Below are 21,195 nucleotides of genomic sequence, written 5' to 3'. Positions count from 1 at the left end.
TCTGTGGTGGTCCAGGTTTTGTTCCTGGGCGTGGATCTATACCACTCTTTGGTGGCCATGCTGTGGCAGTGACCCACATACAAAATAGAGGAAGATTGGCATGGATGTTAGCTCGGGGCAAATCTTCCTCAGCAAAAAAAGAAGAAAAAAAGAAGACTAATGTTTATACTTAACAAGCACTTTCACACATTATGTGTTTTCTCATTTGATCTATATAACAATACTATAAAGTAGGTAAGGCAGATGCTGTTGTTACACATAAGGAAATAAGACTGGGAAGGGACAGAGGCAAAATTCAGACTCAAGTCAGCTGGCTCCACATCTTTTGTATTTTCTGTTACACCACCTTAGCTCCCATGTGTGAAAACTCTTCTACTAAATGGCTAAAATTTTAGAGATAGAGGAACTTTAGAGTTACGTCATTCTACCATTCCTCCACATCTATTTTTAGGCAGAGAAAACAAACCCCAGGAAGTTTAGGATTTACTCCAGGTCTGGCCCAAAACCTAAGATCAGAACTTCAGAACTTCTTGGCCCAGTTCCATTATCTTTCCATTACAATGCCCTGCCTTCATGTCTCCTGAGCTACAAAACTATTTTCTTTAGTTTTATTTTCTTCAGTTATTAAAATAAGTAAATTATTGATTGTAGTCTTGTCTTGGTAAATTTAAGTATTTTTCCTTTGTTCTTACTGTTTTTTAGTTATAAAATGAAGGGAGTTGTATCTGGCGAAATTCTTTCATAATGTAGATATCTCCACAAAACCTTCTGGAATGTCCTAGGTAAGAGTGAAAGAAAAGGATGCAACTGCCTTGTGTTGGGAGCAGGAGGGAGAGGTTGGTGGCAGTTCCGTGCCCCGACTTGCTCCTCGGTGCCCTAATATGAATAACGCCCGATGGGCACTCTTCCCTCTCCAGTTTGGAAGCATCCATGATTGATGGTTTCCACAGTAAACCAACAATTCAGTGACCAAATTTTTTTCTAAGACACGTAATTTATTATTTTAAATAGTAACAGAGGTTGGGAAAATTCTCCACGTCCACTAGGCAGCTCAGTTCAACACAATGTTGGCTCTTGTCTGGATTGCCTGATCAGACCAAACATTGGACTTCCCTTCCTGGTGGGGCCTCTTTCCTCCCCAGCTGAGCTTCTGACACCCTGTGCTCAGCCCACAGTCTCATGACAGAGGCTTCTTACATCATCTCCCTTCTCTAAGCAGATAAAGCTATTCTTCATACACTTCAATTTCGAGTGTTTCTGTGAGCGCTTATATTTAAACACCACTTTGTTACTTCTCGCTTTCTCTAGTCATAGACGATCCTTTTCATTCATTCACCAAGCGTTCCCTCTTTCGCTCTCAAAATTTCTGCCTGAAGTGGGTTTATATCCTGTCCCAGTGCAGCACGACTTAGTTAAAGCAACAAGTCATTTGAGATCCTTAGGGAAAAGAAAGGTCACCGAGTTGGAAAGAAAACTAAGGAAATAAATTTTTTAGGTTTTGGAGATCTCAGGGGTCTCATGTGACGGAGCTACAGCGTGAAGTAGGCCGCGATTCCCTACTAGTCGTTAGCAGGGGCGTTGACTCAGTTCTGAAGCCGGTCCTCAAGAGAGAGGAGTTGGGTTAACAGCCCTGGGTTTACCACCAAAGCCAGTTTTCAAATTCTTTTCTTCCTAAACCAGTTTTTCCTGTTTTGGCTTGAGGAACGGAATAAAAAGGCGTGCAATACTGAAGTAGGTTACACTGTTCACGTCTTACTTGATAGTATGACCTGTCATTCTATCAGAAAAAGATACTAACTTCATCTGGCATATTTGGCTTTTCAAAATACTATGTTGGTTGTTTTCCAGTATTTTATATGCTTCAGGTGTTACTGATTGATTGTTTTAATTTGTTATTGTATGTTCCCAGGTTAAACTAAGCTGCCTAATTACAAAAATCATTTTCCCCTTGTTTTAAATCTGGGTATGTTTTCCCTTTTCCACTCTCCAGGGACGTTTTTCCATCACTTTAAGATGGTGAAAGCGGAGGGAAATACTTAAAAGGATTGGGAGAGAAGAGGAATAAAAAGATGATATTCTTTTCTCTTTTTGCAGTAATCACATCATCCATGTGACCTGTTCTATTTTGATAGTCATAAATATTTGACTACTATTTTAAGTAATTTTTTGTCTCCTTAAAGTTTAAATTGACTGACTTCCCCAGGAAAAATTACTGATTTCTCTTCTGTAAAGTAAATAGGATCATGCAAGGGGGTGAGGAGGATGTACCAATGGCAGGCTAGTTCTGTCCGTCCTTAGCAAATACAGCGCAAGGTTTCTTTATCAAGGGGGGAGCGCAAGGGGAGACCTACAGCGCTGTTTTGTCCGCTCACATTTGGCACACTGTCTAGATGGTGATCTTTTAAAACTTTTAAATTCTCAGTCCAGGAGAATGTTACATAGTAGTTGTTATTGAAACAAATTGGAAGTCCAAATTTATGTAATCAGATTTGAAGGGTTTGTTTCCCAGTCATCACTGAGCTGCTTTCCTTTTCTGCTTTGATTGGCTTGCCAGTGTAGTTTTCAGACTCCCAGCATGGCTATGGAACTGCTTCCCTCTCCAGACTGTCAAATGCATGTTAAATTCTATCAAGCTGCAAGTGTAAAACTCAGAACACTTTGTCAGTGCACAGTCTGTGTCTTCTAGGGTACCTGTGAACAGAAAGGTTCTCTTTTTCAGGAGAGGAGAAAGAAAAGAATTCTTTGAACTCCAATTTAACACATTGGTATAAAGATTTTTGGATCATTTATTCCAGTAGCAGCTCCTGGGGTAGCATTGAACTTCTTGTGTTTCTTTGTGATCAGCAGAGCTTTCGGGTTTCCACTGTCATGGGCTGCATTTAATGCTGGCGCACTACAAACTGATGCAGAATTAAAGAGAGTTTCAAGCTTGGGAGCCAAAGAAGTTTATGTGCTTTTTACCCTTACCCAAAGAACTGACCTTCAAAGTAATATAGAATCAAAGGAGTTTTTTTCCTTTCTTCATTTCAGAAAATTGACATAAAAATCTTAAGATTTCCCCTATAACATTTCAAACTTTCTTGAGCCTGCTCCATTGCTATGTGATAACCTTTTATTTCTAAGGAATTAAGTGTTTTTCTTTCTAAAAGGGGAGCTAAAGCAAGGGTTGAATAATCTTACGTATAAAATATGCATGTTCGTGAAAAAAGTGTATACATTTGAAAAATTGCACATATTTTATGCTCCTATTTACTTGTTACTATGGTAACCACCACACTGCCTGGTATTTATGTTGTCTAGGATTCAGAGCACCTTTTCAAAAGAAGAAATATGCCAGAACGATGTATTTACTTTGGCGTTTAGAAAAATATTTATTCTAATGCATATTTTTGAAGAAAAATAACAATAAATAAGGCAAACTTCAGCCTAACTTAAATGATACCTTTTCATGTAGTGTGTTTTTAAAATCAAAATAATTACATTTTTCTTTTCCTTGTTATAAAAATCAGAATAAAGAACAGAAATAGTTTTTAAAACTCCTGAGTCAATCTTGAAAGGTAGTCTCTTCATTTTTCTTATTCTTATCACTTAATATTTTGAGTCATAACAAATTTCTGAAAATATAAAGCATGAACACTTAGACAAAATACTTAATGCTAGCTACATAAATAAGAAAATGTAAATAGTTTGCCCTTCTGATTGCAGATGCTTCTTAAATATCTATGAGCAAAAGATTTATATTTTGTATTTAAAATGAAAGGCATGGTTGCTATTATTTTTCTTAGTTTAATTATTTAAACTGTTTTCTGACATGTGTGATCCATAAATATAATTTCTTAATGTTAAACATCAGAATGGAAATTATGAAGCATAAAATCAGTCATGTTTCATGTCACGTATTACCTGTTAAGAGAAACTGCAATACAACGTTTAAGTACAACAGAATAGTGAGCATATTGTCTCTGATTCTTGTAAACAGGATGGATCTGCAGTTTCACAGTTTATGTTGACAGTATCTTTGTGGGAAATGTAATTATCAAATGAATTATAACATGTCCTAGTATTAAGATTATTAATAGTAATTTTAATTGCCTTTTTCAAGATAATTGGATATGTTCTCATAAGTGTATGGGAAAGGGGGCATGGGGCTAATTAGATATTTTGAACTCAGTTATCTTAAAATATCTGGAAATTTAACATATATTCTACATTTTGGGAATTTCTTCTTTTAATTAGATGGTTTTGTAAGTAGACTTTAAATAATTTATAATCCATAAAATTTCACTGATTATCCTTTGATATCCTCCTTGAGTATTATGATGAAAAATTTAAATAATGACAATTTTAAAAATTAAATGTTCTCTACCACTTAGAAAATTTTTCTAAAATTGGCAAGGTTGAGAAATAATATTTTATTCTTGTAGTGAGTGCTGTTGAAATGAGCTTCCAGGTAATGTTTCTGGAGTTTTAGAAGTTGGCACATTTCTAAAAAGCAGTTCAATTTGGAAACACACATACACAGCTGTAAAGTTGCTCATAGACTTTGATCCGGGAATGGAACTTCTACAGCTTCTTAAGGAACTATTCAGTGGTTTCGTCAGAGCTGTGTGTGCAGGAACCACAGCTTTATTTACAATGGGAGGCATTTAGAAGTGTTTAGAACAAGTAGCTAAGATATTAACAGGTAGTAAAAAAATTGTGTTCTCAACAAATGTTTAGTAACGCAGGGATATTCTCATTAAGTGAACACAGCTGTATTTAAACTGTGTATTTAATGTGGCCACACTTTTGTTTAAAGCAAAGACTGTATCCCTATAAAGTCATAAATGAAAATCTGAAAACAAATATTCAAAAATTTTAATGGTAGCTTACTCCAAGGGTAGGAGATTGTAAGGGATTTATTTTTTTTATACTTTTCTTTCTAATCTTAATATGAGCATTTCTGTAATAACCCCAGTTATCACCATTCAAATTGTTTTTAATAAGACAAGTTAATTAAAATTGTGTTTACATTCATTATAGTGAAAATTCAGCTAGTGGAGGAACAATATTGTCTTGTTCAGCATTGAGTTTACTGCCTTTTTTTAAGGTCTGGAAATAGTGGGTATTCAGTCAATACTAATGATTGAATGGATAGACGATAGGATCAGGAATTAGCAAAGTGGTTTTAGGGAGAAGGCATCTGGAGGACCACAAAGATGCCTTGTTTATGTTTAAGTAAACTTGATTTGTCAAATACTAGGATAGTGAAGTGGCGAGAATACACAGGACCTGCTCTGCTAACTACGGTTCTGTAGCGGGAGGAAGGCAGGGCCAGATGCGGGGTCTATCTTGGGACATTTAGTTTGTATGCTGGGAGAATTACAGCTCTTGGAACAAGACAAACAGCAAAAACCTTTCTCAGTGGAATTCCAACAGGAAAAATAAGTGATTCGTGAGCCTGGAATGCCAGTGCTTAACCTCCTTGCTTTTTTTTTAATGCAGTCGGGCTATTATTTTTATAAAATGAGTTTTGATGACACAAATTTCCTCAGGAATACAACTACTATATTATGGAAGAATAGACTTCTACAGTAAGCTATATTTTTATTGTCACAAAATTAACTTTAAAAAGAATAATTAGCAATCTAGGTCATTAATATATAATTTACATGTTTATACAACACCAAAAAGGTAGATTTAATGAGGAAATCAAAAGTCTTCCTTCACTGACTTGAACGGTCAGCCTTCTGGACCAGCTCGGTGGGCGATGGGCCCTTACACAATGAGCCGTCTGAGAGGACAAATTCCCTGGTGTCTCCTGATAAGCTTGAGTGTAGCAGCACCTTACATGATCTCCTGAACTAAGGGCCATTGTCTACCTCGACAGTGTCTTAATGCACCTGCAGCTGCAACCACAGGGCCTAAGGGCTAATACTCTCGTGTGGAGACGATGTTGTTTCAGCACCGGGGGAGGTTAATGGCAGTTAAATCTTGAGGCCAGGTCAGATGGCAGGAAACAGTATTCCACTGCAGGAATGCTGCAGTCGGCCTCAAGGGACTGATAAACACTCTGACTTAGCAGAATTGCCGAGAACTCTACCTGAAGATTTTCAAATACTTACTAGTTATCTGTGCTGGAAACTGGAGAACAATGACCTGAAGCCTTTTTAAAAAATTATTATGAAGACTTTATTTTTTTAGAGCAGTTTCAGGTTCACAGAAAAATTGAGAGGAAGGTAGAGAGATATCCCATATAACTCTTGCCCCCACACTGGCATATCCTCCCCCGTTGTAACATACCCCACCAGAGTGGTACAGTTGTTAGAACTGATTAACCCACATTGGCACGTAATTATCACTGAGAGTCCATAGTTTACATTAGCGTTCACTCGTGCTGATGTACAATCTGTGAGTTTGGGCAAATGTATAACAACGTGTGTCTGTCGTTACGGTATCATACAGGGTATTTCCACTGCCCTAAAATTTCTCTGTGCTCTGCTTATGCGTCCCTCTCTCCCACACCCCCAACCCCTGGAAACCACTGACCTTCTTACTGTCTCTGTAGTTTTGCCTTTTCCAGAACGTCATGTGGTTGGAATCACACGGTGTGCAGCCTTTTCAGATTAGCTTCTTTTACTTAGTAATGTGCATTTAAGGACCCTACATGTCTTTTTAGGGCTTGATAGCTCATTTCATTTTAGCGCTGAATGATATTCTGTATGTACCATAGTTTGTTTATCCACTCACCTACTGAGGGACATCTTGGTTGCTTCCAACTTTTGGCAACTTTATTATGAATGAAGCTACTGTAAACATCCACATGCAGGTTTTTGTGTGGACATAAGTTTTCACCTCCTTTGTGTTAATACCAAGAGGTACGGTTGCTGGATCACATAGTAAAAGTATGTTTAGTTTTGTAAGAAACCACCAAACTGTCTTCCAAAGTGGCTGCACCATTTTGCATTTCCACCAGCAGTGAATTCCTGTTGCTCCATATCTTCATCAGCATTTGGTGTTAGTGTTCCAGATTTTGGCCATTCTAATAGACGTATAATGGTATCTTGTTGTTGTTTTAATTTGCATTTCCCCATTGACATATGATGTGGAAAATCTTTTCATATGCTTATTTGCCATCTTCTTTTGTGAGGTGTCTGTTAAAGTCTTTGGCCTATTTTTTCATTGGGTCTTTTTTATCATTATTATTGAGTCCTAAGAGTTCTTTGTATATTTTGGATAACAGACCTTTAATAGATGTGTCTTTTGCAAATCTGTTCTCCCACTCTGCAGCTTATCTTCTCATTCTCTTGACATTGTCTTTCACAGAGCAGAAGGTTTTAATTTTAATAAAGTCCGGCTTATCAGTTATTTCTTTCATGGAACATGCCTTTGGTGTTGTATCTGAAAAGTCATTGCTATACCCAAGGTCTTCTAGGTTTTCTCCTCTGTTATCTTCTAGGGATTTTATAGTTTTATGTTTAACATTTTGAGTTAATTTTTGGGAAGGGTGTGAGGTCTGTGTCTAGATTCGTTTTTTGCACGTGGAGGTCCAGTTGTTCCAGCACCATTTGTTGCAGAGACTGCCTTTGCACCATTGTTTTGCCTTTGCTCCTTTGTCAAAGACCAGTTGACTGTATTTATGTGGATCTATTTCTGGGCTCTCTGTTCTGTTCCGTTGATCTATTTGTCTATTCTTTTGCCAATACCACATTGTCATATTTTTTTTCTTTTTACTGAGGAAGATTCGCCCTGAGCTAACATCCATTGCCAATCCTCCTCTTTTTGCTTGAGGAAGAGTTACCCTGAGCTAACATCTGTGCCAATCTTCCTCTATTTTGTATGTGGATCACTGCCACAGCATGGCCGCCAATAAGTGGCATAGGTACACTCCTGGAACCAAACCCAGGCTGCTGAAGCAGCGTGTGCTGAACTTAACCACTAGGCCGTGGGGCCAGCCCAAAGACAATGTATGTTTTTTTCTTTGCTGAAGATCTGCCCTGAGCTAACATTTGCTGCCAATCTTGCTCTTTCTGTATGTGGGCCACTGCCACAGCATGGCCACTGACAGATGAGTGGTACAGGTCCACACCCAGGAACCAAACCCAGGCTGCCGAAGCAGAGCAGGCTGAACTTAACCACTAGGCCACCAGGGCTGGCCCCACGCTGTCTTGATTACCTTAGCTTTGTAGTAAGTCTTGAAGTCTGGTAGTGTCAGTCTCCTAACTTTGTTTTCTTCTTTCAGTATTGTGTTGGCTATTCTGGGTCTCTTGCTCCTCCGTATAACTTTAGAATACATTTGTCGATATCTACAAAATAACTTGCTGGGATTTTGATTGGGACTGCATTCCAGATCAAGTTGGGAAGAACTGACATCTTGACAATACTGAGTCTTCCTATCATGAACATGGAACATCTCTCCATTTATTTAGTTCGTCCTTGATTTTGTTCATCAGAATTTTGTTTTCCTCATGTAGATCTTCTACATATTTTGTTAGATTTATATCTCAGTGTTTCTTTTTTTGGAGGGGGCTAATGTAAGTGGTATTGTGTTTTTAATGTCAAATTCCACTTGTTCGTAATTGACTTTTGTGTATTAACCTTGTATCCTGCAACCTTGGTATAATTGCACATGAAGCCTTTTAAGATGGTGACAATCCCATGTTTCTTGTCTTCACTTGTGCCTATCTCCCACATGCATGCTTTCCTTTGCTCCCTATATCTCCAACTCACTGGAAGTCATCATGTAATGTGAGTTTGAATATTCAGTTCTGCCATACAAGATAAGAAAACAAATGGAATGATGAAACTCATAAGAAATGTTGAGCATAGGAGTAAGTAAGCTAGTAGCTTATGAGATACAGGTGAAATTCATAAGATGTATTAAGTATAGATACGAGTAAGCAAGTGGTTCGAGAAAGGCAGAATTCAGAAGATATACTAAATATACATAGAAAGTGAGTTAGTAACCTATAAAACATACCAAGACAAATGGGATAAATGGAATATATGATGGAATGGACAAATGCTTACTTATTCAATAGAAAGATAAAAAGACTAAGTCATGCTCTTGGACTTCTGGGCTGACAGCTGTGTCATCCCTAAATTGGCCAGCTACTGATGACATCCAGTATGGTCCCATTTTGGCCCACAGTGCTGTGCCTAAGAAATGAAATAAAACCCATAGCTCTTCACCAAGTTAACTGACAACCTACATCTTTGGCCAGGTACACCTGCCTCTTTGTCTCTGCCATTAGCAAGTATGTGCTATTGATCCCTGATACCTTCTGTCTGTGCCGCTGGCTCAAAGGTCAACTCTGGTCCTCATAACACACCCTCACAGGAAAGGCTGATGTGAGCAGAGCATGTGACTATCATGACCCAGGACTCAGATAGCATGGTCCTGCCACTCGCACCCTATCCTAAGTTGGTTAGCTTACTTTATTGTTTACTGTTGTATGTTTTTAACTTGTTAGTAAACTGTGGGAATGGAGCACTTTCATTTGGTCTGTGAGCCCCCTGCATCAGCTTGCCTGGTGTGTACTCAGCGGCTACGGTCACATCGAGGTCATTTTCCATTTGACAGTACTATTTGCTTTAAACTGCAGTAACGCACCCTCGCCATCTAGGATTTTGAACTAATGCATCTGATCATCACTCTCTGGTTTAGGAACCAGAACAAGCTGTGAAAGGAGTGTTAAATTACAGTGATTCTATGGCAATCTTAAGCACTTGGTCTACAATGAAGGAATTATGAGAACCTGAATCACCCCTGGAATGGGGCCTTCCTCGGCAAACCCAGGAAAACTGAGCAAATCCCACTTTACCTGGGAGAGGAGTAGGAGGGTGTCCGTGTCAGCGTGTCCTACCTGAGTTTCCTCCTTACTCAAAGCTGAAATCGGAGCTACTTCTTGTCTAGAACACGGACCTTCAAATGTTTTTGCTCATGTACTCCCTAATAAAATTTTGAAAAATATATTTTCTGGCACACTTTTAAGTTGACATTTAAAATTTCTCATTTTTAGCTTACGTAGTTGGGAAAGATGTAATTTTGCTGGGAAAGTTCACCTGGAGATAACGTCTGTCGCCAATCTTCCCCCCCTTTTTCTTCTCCCCAAAGCCCCAGTGCCTAGTTGTATAATCTAGTTGTAAGTCCTTCTAGCTCTTCTATGTGAGCTGCCACCACAGCACGGCTGCTGACACACGAGTGGTGTGGTTCTGTTCCTGGGAACCGATCCTGGGCTGCTGAAATGGAGCACATCGAACTTTAACCACTGGGCCATCAGGGCTGGCTCAAAAAAGATGTAATTTCTGGTATACTATGAACGTTGACATTTTAAAATAAAATTGTTATATCAGTCTTTTAAATGAATCTAATAAAATAGAAATTCCATATGATTTTTAAAAAACATTTTGTTATGAACATTTTCAAACACACGGAAAAGGAAAAATAGTGAAACGAACTCCCAGGTGCTCTTCACCCAAGTTCAATAACCTTCAGCTTCCTGGTATTCTTGTCTATACTCCTTTCCACTTTTCTTTTGGGAATATTTTAAAGCAAATTCCCATCATGTTTTACTTACAAATACTTTGATTTGTATATCTAACAGATAATATTTATCATTACAATACCATTTATTCATTCCCAATAAAATAATTTCCTTAATATCAATAATACCTAGTTTGTGTTCAGATGTCACCAGTTGCCTCAAAAATGGATGTCTTATTAAAGTTGGTTTGTTCAAATCAGGGTCTAAATAAGGTTTATGCATTGCATTTGGTTGACTTGCCACCAATGATTCTTAAGTCTCCTTTCATTTGTAACCTTTCTCCCTCCTCCCTATTTTCATGCCATGTCATTTAACATTTCTCTACCTCCCATACTTCTCATAAACTAGAAGTTAGATGTAGAGACTTGATTACATTGAATGTTTGTGGCAGCAATGCTTCACAGCATTCTATGTCCTGGGATTATAATCTGTGTGGAATCACATACGGAAAACAATTTCTGGTTGTCCTATTTTAGTGACATCAACATGGATCAGTGGTGTAAGTGGTATCAGCCAGATACGTCTCTTATAGCTCTCCCATCACTCGTTCATCTAAGAATGACAGACGTTACCTGGACAAACATTCTTTTTGGATCCCTTATTTCATTAGGGTTTACACAACGGTGATTTTCTAGTTCTTTTATTCCATCTACATGTATTAGCTATGATTGTTCTCTGAGGAAGAATTTTCTCTAATCATCTATTTGGTTATCCTGAATTATAGCCTATTCAGGGAAGCAGGAAAGTACATTTGTCATTTTTCAGAACAATAAGTTGGTGCCTGGCAATCTCCAAAGGGGAATGATGAGATAAAGAAATTTTAAATTTTTATTTTAGTATTATAGGTACTTGTGTGTATTTATTAGTTCAATGTTTCAATCTTTTACATTATTTTTATGGTCAGAGTGGTCTGTCTGTGGCCAGTGGGATTCTCTTCAAGTTGACATGTCCCACCTACGTCTGATAGCTTCCTTGGTTACCTGCGTGACAAGATGTCACAGGTTTGTGGTGTATTTCTTGCCCCTGACCTGAATGCTGTAGGAATTTATAAACATTAAAACCATTAACAAGCTCTTCTCCAGCAGCTGGAAATTTTCCATCCTTTCTTTTGCTCCTTAAACTTGTATTTCCACTCCATTTCTTCCATAGAATTTTATCTTTTAATGCTTGAAAACCTTTTATAGGCCACTCTATCATATAACAACAACACATTTTTTAAATGTCCTGTGACCATAAGGTTGTAAGTGTTGAAAACTTTCCTCAGGATTGAGTGTTCATTATTATAATTATGTTTAGTACACAATTATTCAAAACAGCATGTCTATATTACCATTTTTTATACTTATTAAATATAAAAAGTAAGATTTATTGGAAATGTATATATTAATGATACAGCTTGGTGGGGGGCACTTATAGTTTTGTCGTTAAAGGAATTGTGGAGTTGTCCCTTGGTTTGAGGCCCTGGAATGGGCATAGGAGAAATGCCCTGCTTTTGTAAAATGAGAGAATGGAGACTCTACAAGGACACACTGTAGTTGAGACAGGCAGCTTCTTGGGCAAACACGTTTTAGGAAAGCATGTAGATGAACAGCAAGGATCTGAAAATTGATTTGCTTAAAACTATCCACATGGTACCTGCTATGTGCCAAGTGCGTCGACTCTATGACGTAGCTACTATTCTTAAGCCCATTTTACAGATGAAGAAACTGAAGCACAAAGAGGTTATGTAACTTGTCTGAAGTGGGCAGCAGGGATGTACAGCTGGACACTCTGGCTCCAGAGTCTAGGCTCATCTCCACTTGAACTCCAGTGCCTTTTTAAAGAGGAAGGAGAGCAGGTCAAGGGGTGGGTATGAGGGGAATCCTTATGTTCATGTAAAATTACTAAGAGATGGGAAGTAAAGAAAAAGTGTGATTTTTCAGTGTGTCAGTTAAACTATGTGTGTTAATAAAGCATAAGGCAGGGCCTTTATCTGTACTCTGCTAAAATACCATAGTATTTAGTGTCAAACTAAAATTAACACATTTTTATTTCTTTGATTTCTAATTAACAATTAGTTCTCATTTAATTAGTAATGTGCAGGAATGTTGTCTGCAAACCTATTGTATTCTGAATATTCTACTTAACCTGTTAATATGTTCTACTTTTAGTGACGATGACACTGTTTTTATAGTAACATTACAGAAGAAATATTGCATTTAATAATGCTAATGATTTCATACTTACCTAACGCATTCCACCTAAAAGCATCCTGAAAGTATTTTACATGGAGGAAAAAAAGTAGACCCATCACTAAAATGATTACCTCTTTTGATGAAGATTAGGATTGTAATCATGCCTAAGTAAAAAGTAATACTACTGATATATTTCAAGAGAGATTTTTGAATAATTCAGTGCCAATTTTATTTTTTTAATAATTGAATTTTATAATAAACACACCAGGACCGTCAAGGGATTTTGTTCTGCAAGGTGATTTACTCTCTAATCATATAATTTTGCTGTGCAATACACAGCTTGATTTCACTTGTAAGCATTCCTCGATTAGATGATACTCAGCCTGTGAAAGAACTGAACAGACCGTGGTTGTTATGGAGCCTTGGAAGAGAACCTCAGCGTCCCGCTGTGAGGAGCTTAGAGGAGGAGTGTGAAGGCCAGCATCCTTTTGGCCTCTGGTTGGAATATCAGAGGAAACCTGGGCAGAGGAAAGTGCCTTCTCGTGTTAAACTATGTAGAGAGAAATACCTCTTCTCTTTTAAAGTAGATTCAGATTCTCCTAACATTTACTGAATGTCTACCACATGCCGAACAGTGTGCCAAACACTTTCACATTCACCATTTTATTTACTCCTCCTAACCTTGTGGATAACCTGGTTTTGCAGAGGAGAGGACTGAAAACTTATAATACTCAAGGTCATATGGCTATAAAGTGGCAGAGAAAAACATTATCTTTCTCTTATGTAAAACAGGTATGTACTCTTCCATAATACTTGCGAGTGTAAGTTAGGTCATCATTCTTTTATTCTTCCATATGCTTAATTACCAGCAAGGCTAGTATCATACTCTTTGAGCTTCCTGTCTCTGTAGATTATCTAAGAACCTTAGCAGTTAACTGTAGTTCAAAATAGAAGTCCTCCAGATGCCCTTTCCCAAATGAAGAAGAGCCCTGGGTGTGGTCACTTGTCTGTTGGTGCTGCTGGTGCTGTGGGTATTGCTGCGGTTGCCACAGCGTCTTGCTGATCCAGATCACCACTACTGATCCCACTGCATCCATCGGTGGACTGACTCTACTCGTCCATGCTTCAGAAAAGTCTTTCTGGCTGATTCCAGCTCATCCTTGCAGGCTGGCGTGGTCTTTGAAAGAGGGGTTTTAGGGTCCTCCAGAGAAATAGAACCAACAGGATGTGTGTGTGTGTATATGTGTATATAGAGAGAAAGAAATGTATGTATATAGATAGATATGTATGTATGTATATTGTATATATAGATGTCAACATATATATAGAGAGAGAGAGAGATTTACTTAAGGAAATGGCTCATGCAATTGTGAAGGCTTGTTGAATCCAAAAGGCCCCAAACCCCAAATTATGGGACTCTCAATTAAATTTAGATTTCCAAGCCATTGTACTGTTCTTCCCATTTCCCTGCTCTAAGCCAATACCATATGTTATAGGTTCTTGAAAGTAACTTAGTTCAAGGAGTGTCAGGAGTTTCAGGATTAGGTTCAACTGCAAGTAACAAAGACCCAAATGAACATTGTTTTGAACAAGCCAGAAGTTTATTTCTTGGGTAAAATTCTGGAAGTAGGTAATCCAGGGTTGGTATGGTACTCCGTGTTGTCAGAGATTTAAACTTCTTTGTCCTCCTTGGGGCATGGCTTTCATACCTACCATCATATCAAAGTTAAAGAGGACCAAGCCACTGTCAGCCATCACGTCTTCGTTCTAGGTAGCAGAAAGGAGGAAAACGAAGAGTGAACTCTCTTGCTTTGGTCATTTCCGTTAATATTTCATTGGACAGACTTATTCATATGGCCCTTCCTAGCTGCAAGGAAGACTGGAAAACAATCTTTGTGTTGGGCAGCCCTATGCCTCAGTTAAAAATCAGAGATTCTAGTATTGTAGAAAAGGGAAGGGATGGGTATTGGCAGACAGTTGGCAGTCTCTGCTACAAAGAGTTTCTGTAAGTATTAGGAGATATTAATATATGGACAGATTAGAATATTGAAATGCAGTGATTTTGATGAATTTGATGCATTTTTAACAAACCAGCCAAAATTATCTTTTAAAAAAAATCATATTACTCCCCTGCTCCAAACATTCCCTGGGCTCTCTAATTCCCTCAAAGTCCTAACAGGGTCCTGCAAGGCCCTGTTATCTCCACCCCCCCCCCCCCCCCGTTGCCTTTCTAACCCCATCCCAGCTACATCCCCTCTTGTCCATCTGTTCATCTGCTCTTGCTGTTCCTCACTCCTGCCAGGTGCACCCCACCTTAGGGCCTTCTCGCTCCTCCCTGGATACTGCATGGCTCACTCCCTTGCCTCTTTCCGATCTTTGCCCAGATGTTACCACCTCAGTGAGGCCTATGCTGACAAACCTATTGAAAATTGCAGTTCCCTCCATCTCCATACTTCTAACCTAACTTCCCTTATCAATTTTTCTCCATAGCTTTTTTCACCTTCTAACATCTTACAATTTACTTATTTATTATGTTTATTGTTTATCATCTCCCCCCACTAGTTTGTAAGCTCCACCAGAGCACACTTTTTTCCTGCTTTATTCACTGAAGAATTCTAAGTGCCTAGAACATTGCCAAGTAGGTGCTCAGTAGATAATCTGTGGGTGAATGAATGCTTCTATTTCAGAATAGCGTAAAAAGGTGAAAGTAGTATTTTTTATTACCCTATAAGTAATATCTTTCCCATAGTAGTGATATATCATGTTACCTTGGGACTCCCCCTTGGTGTAGGACTCCTCCGTAGTGGGACACATCAGAGACGAGCCTTCATAGCCATTTTTATCAGCATCCTGAGTGGGTGATTACACCCTGGAAAGGACCCTATAATGCTCATTGACATTATTTCTTGTGGACATGTTATTTTGGTGTTAAGAAAATTTAGGTTTTCTGTGTGCATTACTCAAGATTTCCAGGTTGCAGATGGGAGAATCCCAACTCAAACAAGTTTAAGCAAAAAAGGGAATCCGTTGGCTCACATACCCAGGAAACTCAGGAGATGTGGTTGTTTTAATAGCTGGTTTCAGGGATTCAAATGCTGTCATCAGGAATCTCTCACTTTTTCTCTCTCCATCTCCTGCCCTTGCTTTCCTCTGTTTTGGCTTTATTCTCAGTGGTGGAGATTTACCCTGTTCTTAAGGCTGGCAATCCCAGAGAATGGAGCACTACTGTCTCTTCTTCACTGGACTCTGATTTACCAGTCGCTGTGCGTGGGGAAGGGGGCACTTGGATTGGCTAGCCTTGGACACACTCACTTTTCTGCCTGGAAAGCAAGGCCATGTAATCAACAGTACCGTCAGAATTGGGGAAGGTAGCTTCCCAAAAAGGAAAGAATGAAAGGCAGACAAAACAAAAGCAAAAACAAAAAACACAGCTGCACTTTTTAAGAACATAGTCCTCACATTAAGTTTGCTTGTATATAAGCCATTTTCTAGTAAACAGCAAAAATTAAAATACTTTGCAACAAATTATCATTTTTTTCTTTCTTAAATAGGATTATACCAATCAAAGACTTAGATTCATGGTTCTGTCTTCCTTTAGGCTCTTATCTCTGTCCATTTCTAGTGAGATTTCACGTCTACTGACTGCTGCGTGGTCTGGAACATGACGAGAAGTAAATCGTGAGCAATGCCCAGCCTCAATTTGTAACTCAGGAGGATTCTGCATTTTAAATAGAATAACATTGTTCCTTATTCTTAGCTGACAATGGCAAACACAGAAACAGAAGATCACAGAGCAGCAGTTTCTCCGTCTTCTTTATCACCCTTGACTGAAGCCGTGGAGGGATGACAGCCCAGCAGTCCTGAAGGTGCCTTCCGTGGGGACACCGTGATCCCAATTGACAAGTGTATTTCGAGTGACTTACCAAGGTAAGAATATTATTTCAGCAGCTTAAACTGAATTCTGAAGGAGATAAAAGTGCTTCTAGAAAGTTATGTGTGTCAGTGCTCAGTATTTGGTGGAGATGATGTCAGTGATAACGTGGAGATGTGATGGGCTATGAAAGTTGTTGCCAGGATTAGAGCACTTCAGTTTTTTCTATCTATGGGAAGAAAAGTGATGCATGATGCAGTAAACATAAATTATCCCTGGAGTGTGACTTGGACAAGTAGCATAAGGATAATGGCAGTAACGGCAGGGCAGATAGTATTTTCTCTGTGCCAGTCCCCATGCTAAGCACTTAAGCTACATTATATCTACTTAGTTCTCAAAACAACACTGGGAGGAATGCAAGGCAGATAGTATTTTAAACATCTCTACTTTACCTATGAGGAAATAAAGACTTGTAGAGGTTAATTAACTTGACCAAGATCACACAGCTGGTAAGTAGAGAAGGTATGGTTTGAACCCAAAAGGGTCTAACTATACAACCAGAACTCTTAACTGCTATATCCACTGTACTTCTCTGAAAAACAAAGCAGAGGGGACAGAGGTATTTTTCCTGTGTTTTTTCTCTATTAGAAAATGAAAGAACAAAACAGTGTCTATCAGGTATCGATAAACTATTGGCTGGCTAAATGTGATGCCATAGTCTTTATGTTAAATAGAAAATGTGTACTATAAGAACAGTGAAGAAAATATTCATAATTTAGGGGTCATTTTAATCTCCTTATAGAAATGCGAGATCGTATTTATATCTTAGAGCAGTTTGATTGTTTTGTGTGTGTGTCACTAAGTTTAGATGAAAGTAAAAGCTAGACTTTCAGCTGATCTTTGTTTTGCCTTATTTCTCTGAGCTACAAGTGCATCTTAGCAATGTCTGAGATCATTTACCTCATGAACTACCTAAATGGCTAGATAATTTTTTAGGAAATCATTACTTGATAGGTATATTGTAGAGACATAAGCTACTCATGATTGTGTTCTTCCCAGTATGACAGTGGACAAAAATTTCTGAACAGGGTTTTTAACTATTCCTTTATACAAATGCCAATGCTAGTATAACGTGTATTTGCACATTTTTTGTTTCTTTTAGAATTTATTTTTGCCGATTTTCCTTTTCAAACTGGTAACTACATTCACTTTTTATTCCAACTGTCTTCCGTGCATTTTTAGATTCTTTATTTTTTTCTGTTAGAGCTAACTGTAATTTCTTTTATTCCATTTCTTTCTACTCTTTTCTCATTTTATTTCTTTGATTCGGAGTCTTTTTATCTGGCTTTACTTGTCCTTTTTTTATATGTCAGTCTTTCTTTTCATGTGACACCTTCCTACCGCCTGTTTTTTTATAGTTTGTTTCAATGAGCTTCTTCTATTTCTTTGTCTGAATCCTGACTTCCTTTCTGTCACTGTTGCCTGTTACCATCAACTTTGATTATGATGTACCTAGAAAATGAAGTAACCCTCTTCTTGGCAATTGAATGGAAAGTCAAAGACAATGCCCAGAGGTCTTTTACTTTCATGAAAAAGAAAATGATGAGTTTCAACCTGAAAGGGGTCAAGTTCATAAAGGCTAATGGTTAACTAAGATCCGTTGGTATTAATGCGATTATCAGAGAGAGGCAATTTTCTCTATGAGGAAAGACATTTTCCTGCTGATTGAGGTTAAAACTTCTCTTGTCTCATTCTTGTTTTCTTTGCCCCCTTTCTTCTACCGTCATTGTGATCTTTTTGTGAGAAATAATTGTTAAAATATTGTGAATTTGTTGTTCCTTTACTTATATGACTTATACTTTTCTTTACTAATTAACACATTGTACATTTTACAAAATATGCCCACATACATTAAATCCATTCATTGCAACCAAACAGTGATCAGTCACTTTATTCTCGTGTTATTATCTGATGCTATTAATTTCCCCCTTACTATATTTACATTATCCATCCGCCTTTTCTTGTGTTCTTCCCATGTTTTTCCCTCTGTCACTCTACGCAACATTTGTTTGTAGCAGAGTGAAAACTGCTGTGCCAGGATCCTTCCCATAGTAAGAAAACTATCACCAACAGTGAAAATGAGATCAACAGATTGTGCCAAAGAAGGTTTGACTCTCCCGTTGTGTGACTTACCATTTGGAGGTCAGATGACTGGAAAAGTCTAGCCTCATTTCTGTGGCTACTTCCAGGAAAGCAGCACCATGAGAAACTTTTCCTACCCAGCTGTAGTCTGATGTATTCCCAGGTGACCTGGAACAGGGCATCCGCCTTTCAGACATGGATGGCAGAGTCAATTATTTACTGTTAACAGGTATCTAAGGGCAGTTCTGCCATATTTATAGAAGGCATCTCCAAATGTCAAGTGGAAGATTTCCAAAGTAAAATTGCATTTTTAACATTAAGAGAATGTTGTAAACAATTAGTATCTCTTTCTGTCACACATATAAAATGTTTTGTTTTGATGATTTTTAACTGATCATCTAAGGATGTAATATCATGATTTTTTTAATAGAAAGTTACAGTATTTTTTATCCTGCTTGCAGCTGAGTATATTACCAACTCTTTAAGTTCCTCTAGGGGGAAGATTATTTTTAGCACATTAAATGAGGACTTAAGTCAGTTTCAGAAGAGAATTACCAGCAGTTTTTTGTTATTGATTGTATGGGTTGCTTTTTCGCAGACAAGTCTTGCTTTCAAGGAGACTAACAGCACCTAATCTGTTCACTTACTTTTTTACGTCATTCTAGTTATCTTGGATATTTGTAATTGGAATGAGTCTTGTACTCTTCTTGAAATGTAAACATTTGGTTGTATTGCCTTTTCTAGGGACAGTTTAAGTTTGGTAACTGTCGTTCCCAGGATGGGCTGTCTGTCCCGCCGTAGAACGGGGCAGAAGGGAGTGAGGGAGAGGTGGCCGTGCTGATGAAGCAGCGCACCACCGCCTCTGGTTTCTGCCTCCAATGCCCAAAACAAATCACGCTTTCCCTAGTTCATTACTTTTTTCAGACTTTTCCTTCAAGCTTTTAAAAAAATCTCTACAGATCTAAACATTAACATATTATTTCCTTTAAAATGGTAAAAGACAATATTGTTTATTTTTGAAAATGTAAATTTCCTCTGGAAAAGTTGTATGTCATGTGTATAACCTCTCCCAGTTTTAAATTTAAGATGTATCTTATTTTTATTCCTTTTTACTTTTGCACAAGCAGAAGTATTCTTTTCTTTCCTTTGGGTGGAGTGACTTATGCCCCTGATCCCATACCCTGAAGATGGGTCCTTCACAAACTTTAGAAATTGCTCTTCTTGTTTAGAATTTCCTTCTACAAAAGCAAATAAGTTCAGTTTAACAAACAGTGTCTATCTCCTGTAGGGTATGTATGCAGTTTGAACATAATAAATTGGTTAGTATTCAGTCATTGAGTTGCAAATAAATTTGACATATTATATGTTATAAAATAACCTGAAATTGCTCTACAGTTGGGATGCTCTTACCAATATTTCTACGCCAAACTAGAATTATATTTTCTTTTGGTATGGGAAATAAAATTTGGGAGAGATTGTTCACTTTTATTATTATCACTTTTATTCTTCACTTTTTATGATGTTTAAATCACATTTTACCTAGCAATTGTAGAAAGTTATTTATATCTTTAGAAGTTATTCGTTTCATCAAGTTGAGGAAAAGGGTAGGATGAAGTTTAATGAAATCTTTGTGCTTTGTGCACTCCAGAGGTTTTATGCAAATTTACATTCACCAAACATATGTGGGGTTATTTCTTTCGTTGGTTGCATTCCAGTATTTTAAGCTGGTGATTTATTATTGAATGTACTTAGGGTCATTTTCCTTTACATTTACATTTTCTTATTTGTATTTATTCCAATTAGAGAGTTTAATTACCATTAAAATGGTAATGGGATAAAGATAAGTTTTACAAATGACAATATTTAAAAAAAAGCCATAACTCTTCAGGAAGGTTTAAATGCCATAAGAATATAAAGCGAGGAATATATGCTTGTCAAATATACAGTATAAATAAATAATTTAGATGAAAATGGTTGACTACATGTAACAAAGAGACTACCAAATAATGAGGGGCTAAAGAGTGGTTGTTAGATTTGATGTACTTCATTGTATATTGTAAGTAATTGCTAGCCTTAAAAATTCTATGGCTTCTGTGTAAGAAAAAGAGACATTTTGACAGGCAACACTGGTATGAAGAGACAGCAGGTACAAATCCTTGGCAACTGTCATTATCCTGCTGTTGGATTCACATCCACACTGTGTGATAACTTAGACTTGCTTGTTTGTTGTCAAGCCATGATCTGTCAAAGTAGCCACACTTCCTACTTAGAAATAGAATTGTTAGCCACATGCAGATTCCTGCCATAGAAATCGGAACCAAGGGCCCGGCCCCATGGCCGAGTGGTTAAGTTCGTGTGCTCCACTTCGGTGGCCCGGGGTTTCACCAGTTCGGATCCTGGGCGTGAACATGGCACCGCTCATCAGGTCATGCTGGGGCATTGTCCCACATAGCACTACCAGAGGCACTCAGCTAGAATATAC

At 37.9% G+C, this 21,195-nt stretch overlaps 1 protein-coding gene across 2 annotated transcripts in view; it reads left to right on the top strand.

Moving 5' to 3' along the window:
* Positions 1 to 21,195, top strand: part of DCDC1 (doublecortin domain containing 1) — a 428,668-nt gene that overhangs the window by 7,489 nt on the left and 399,984 nt on the right. For both annotated transcript variants that reach the window (XM_070491394.1, XM_070491396.1), the window contains exon 3: positions 16,458 to 16,627. The gene's annotated coding sequence lies outside the window, so the exon portion shown is untranslated. The remainder of the gene's footprint in view (positions 1 to 16,457; positions 16,628 to 21,195) is intronic.

Source organism: Equus asinus, chromosome 20, assembly GCF_041296235.1.
Source record: "Equus asinus isolate D_3611 breed Donkey chromosome 20, EquAss-T2T_v2, whole genome shotgun sequence".
NCBI classification, from domain to species: domain Eukaryota; kingdom Metazoa; phylum Chordata; class Mammalia; order Perissodactyla; family Equidae; genus Equus; species Equus asinus.
This window is presented reverse-complemented; position numbering and strand designations above follow the sequence as displayed.